Source organism: Cervus elaphus, chromosome 14 (genome assembly GCF_910594005.1).
Source record: "Cervus elaphus chromosome 14, mCerEla1.1, whole genome shotgun sequence".
NCBI lineage: Eukaryota > Metazoa > Chordata > Mammalia > Artiodactyla > Cervidae > Cervus > Cervus elaphus.
In genome coordinates, this window is record NC_057828.1 from 47,551,890 (window position 1) to 47,556,246 (window position 4,357).

General features: G+C 39.3%; 1 non-coding gene across 1 annotated transcript; it reads right to left on the reverse strand.

Moving 5' to 3' along the window:
- Positions 1–337: 337 nt before the first annotated feature.
- TRNAG-CCC lies at positions 338–410 on the reverse strand. Its single transcript has one exon. It is a non-coding gene; the product is annotated as a tRNA-Gly (tRNA).
- Between the last annotated feature and the right edge of the window lie 3,947 nt (positions 411–4,357).

Below are 4,357 nucleotides of genomic sequence, written 5' to 3' on the forward strand. Positions count from 1 at the left end.
AAGTCCCAGTAGTATTGTTTGTTTTCTTTTTTTAAATAAGGTATTCCTTAAAAAAAATTTTTTTTAATTATTTATTTTTGTCTGGGATGGATCTTCACTGCTTTTTGCATAGGCTTTCTCTAGTTGCAGAGAGTGGGGTTACTCTTCCTTATGGTATGCGGGCTTCTCTTGTTTCGGAGCATAGACTTCAGGCTCGCAGGCTTCAGTAGTAGCAGCAGGCAGGCTCTAGGGCTCACAGGCTTCAGTGGTAGGGTTAGGGTTAGTGTTTGCCCAGCTCTGGAGCTTTAGCTCAGTAGTTGTGGTTCATGGGTTTAGTTGCCACGTGGCACGTGGTATCTTCCCAGGCCAGGGATTGAACCTTGGCCCCCTGCATTGGGAGTGCAGAGTCTTAACCACTGTACCACCAGGGAAGTCCCTAGATGCTATCTTGTTCACACAGTTTGTTCATACAGTTGGCTCTTGAGATTACTGAAGGGGAAGCTAGAGAAGGGATCTTGTGATCTCTTAGCTACTTATTCTTCATCTCTACTGCTTTGATCTTTGGAGAGAACCAAGGGGTTAGGCAAGATATTGCTTGATCAAAAGATTTGAAAGGTGTGTTTTGGACTAGAGATGAGTAGAGCAAGGGGATGCCTGGTTTAAGGTCAGTGGCAATATAACTTTGCCAAAGTGACAGGACAAAAGGGGGCTTCTGCAGAGAAGTCTTTCCTGTAGAGAGCTCTTTCCTGTCAAAAACTGCTTATGAGAGGGACCACCCACCCCCTCACAAGATACATCAGACCCCAGAATCTGAGCTGCTACCACAATTCTATATTGAATTCTATATTTTTGATCCAAGTAAAACAATTTCTAGTAGTCATGATTCTTAGAAAGAAATAATGTCTCGACTTTCCTGGTGGTCCAGCGGTCAAGAATCTGTCTGCCAAAGAATCTGTCACTTTGGCAAAGTTATATTGTCACTGACCTTAAACCAGGCATCCCCTTGCTCTACTCATCTCTAGTCCAAAACATACCTTTCAAATCTTTTGATCAAGCAATATCTTGCCTAACCCCTTGGTTCTCTCCAAATCTTCCCTGGTCCAGGAAGATTCCACATGCCGCAGAGCAGCCGAGCCCGTGTACCACAGCTACTGAACCCATGGGCCCTAGAGCCCCTGCTCCGCAGCAAGCGAAGCCACCACAATGAGAAGCCTACACACAACTAGAGTAGACCCTGATCACCGCAAATAGAGAAAGCCTGCCTGCAGCAATGAAGACCCAGCACAACCAAACAACAAAAACAAAAGAATAGATTAATTAATTAAAAAAAGAAACAATGCCCCAAAACAAAAACATAACCCCAAATCTTCTGACTTTTCTCTAAACTCATGACTAAATTCCTTGTGATTAAAAGTATTAAAAGTCCTTGATCAGTGTTGACTATCGTTGTAATCTAATGGGGTTTTGGTATTGTAGTGCATCATTTAAAAAAAAAAGTTTCTGCCTCCTTTTTGCAAACTACTTAATAAAGAGTTAAGAATGAAAAAAAAAAAAAAGAAACAATGCCTCAGAATCTAAATGATAGTTTGTTAATGTGTGCCATACTAACAGTGGTAAAGAAGAGGAAGAAAGAGAATAAAGCCCAATAAAATCAATTTCATAACAGGTTTAGCTCATCTTTCAGTAAAATGTATATAAAAAAATCCAGTCATAGATCAATTTGAAGGAAATTCTTTGAACTGTAAGACCTACCCACACTGAGAAACTTCTAGTCTCAATGACTAGGAAAGAAACCATCAAATTCCCTCAGCTATAATCTAACCTTTCTCATTTTCAAATCAATGAAAGTAACTTTCCCTCTAAAAACTTTGGCCTTCCCAAATTAGCAGAACTAATCTACCTACAGAGTCCAGAGGGTGAACCTCCAATCCTAACACTTACGTGGTAGAGACTTTAAGACAGATCTCACGTAAGAGTAGAAGTTGTATTTAATGAAAATGTAATCTCCCATTGTAATGTAATTACACTCTACTGCTGGCAAAATGCTTTCTCTAAAATGCAATTCAGTTCACACTGATTAAGTTATACTGCCCCATATATTTAAGCCAACAAGATGAAGAGTATAGGATACAGACTAACCATGATATCAACCTTGTGAAGGTCAAAAGAATGACAGACACACTCTCCAGGCTTAGTTTTTAAAAACTGTTCATGTAAGGAGAATACTTGCATGCTTCTACTGAGGGCCTGAATTTGGTCTACAGTTCGGGAAAAGAGGTTGAAGTTGTGTGTGCTGTATTCATTGGTGTTTTGAATGCAAATGTTACTATTTAAACATTGGCCTAAAGTGTGACATTGAGACATCTATGAAGAAAAAAGGAGGAAAAGAACAATTTTTAGCCTAATTTGTGTTATTATTTAGACAGAGTTTCAACTCCAGTGACAAGTCCTCCTTCTTTAAAAATCTTCATTTTACATTAGAGTATAATTGATTAACAATGCTGTGTTAGCTTCCGGTCTACAGGGAAGTGATTCAGTTACATATACAAGTATCTATTCTTTTTAAAGGAGGAGGAAATGGCAGCCCACTCCAGTATTCTTGCCTAGAGAATCCCGTGGACAGAGGAGCCTGGTGGGCTGCTGTCCATGGGGCCGCGCAGAGTCGGACATGACTGAAGCGACTTAGCAGCAGCAGCAACATTCTTTGTAAAATTCTTTTCCCCTTTAGGTTGTTAGATAATATTGAGCAGAGTTCTCTGTGCTATATAGTAGGTCCTTGTTGGTTATCTATTTTAAATGTAGCAGTGTGTATTGGTCAATCCCAAAATACCTAACTATCCCTCCCCTTATTCCCCACCCCTCCACCGTCCCCCCACCACCCATAACCCTAAGTGTGTTCTCTAAGTCTGTGAGTCTGATTCTGTTTTGTAAATAAATTCATTTGTATCATTCTTTTTAGATTCCCATATTTTTTTTCTTTTTCTGACTTACTTCACTTAGTATGGTCATCTCTAGGTCCATTCATGTTGCTGCAAATGTCATTATTTCATTCTTTTTAATAGTTGAGTAGTATTCCATTGTATATACATACCACATCTTCTTTATCCATTCCTCTGTCCACTGACATTTAGGTTGCTTCCATATCTTGGCTACTGTAAATAGCGCTGCAATGAACATTGGGGTACTTGTATCCCTTTGAACCATAGCAACCCATCTGGAAGGGAAGAAATCAAAGTATAAAGAACAACTATTTGTGACCTCTGAGAAGTAAATGATAGATGAACTGGTAGGGAAATCAAACTTGAAGGAGAGGTGGAAGATTGTTTTGTTTTTGCTTTTTTCCCCCGTTTTCTTTCTGGTTTTGGGTCAAGGGAAGCCCCGTCATAGAATAGGTCAACTCTTTTCTGGGGGAGAGTCAAAGAACCAAGAAAAGGGGCCTATATGAACCACAGCATAGAAGAATTCCTGTTTTGCTTTTCCTTTCTCTCTCTCTTTTTTTCTCTCCAGGCCCTGCCCTGAGACCCCCAGCAGCAGACCTATAAAGTGGCAAGGAAAAGCAGCTGGATTTCTAGCCGAAGGACTGAGAAAGGGATCCATGGGAATCAGCAGAGAGAGAAGAGAGTTGGAGAAGGGATCTTCTGAGTCTATGTATGAATAATACATAAATAAATAAATAATAATAAATAATACATAAATAAACGCTTGCCCTTGAATATATATGAATAATACATAAATAAATAAATAATAATAAATAATACATAAATAAATGCTTGCCCTTGAATATATATATATATATAGTTGCTGTTTGTTCATGAATTCATGTTTGACTCTTTGTGACTCCTTTGACTGTAGACTGCCAGGCTCCTCTGTCCATGGGATTTTCAGGCAAGAATACTGGAGTGGGTTGCCATTTCCTTATCCACGGGGAATCTTCCCAACCCAGGGATCGAACTAGACCCTGCTAGTGTCTTCTGCATTAGCAGGTGGATTCTTTACCACTGATCCACCAGGGAAGCCCTGTATCACTTTGCTGTAGTCTTGAAACTAGCACAGCATTGTACATCAGTTATATTTCAATAAGAAACAAATACCTCCCAACTCTCCCCGCAAAAAACAACAAACAAATGAAATAGAAATCACACAGACAGAGTCATTTCTATAGTGCCAATAATATACTCCTACTCCCAAGGGAAAAAATTTAGATCTGCACAAAATCTGTATGTTGGCATTCACAGCAGTGTTACTCATAATCACCAGAGACTGCTCTTCCAATAGCGAATGAATAAACAAATTGTGGAACACAAGTAAATGGAATACTTCAAGATAATGAAAAAACTGAAATATTGACTCAGATGAATCTCAAATGCTTTACGCTGAA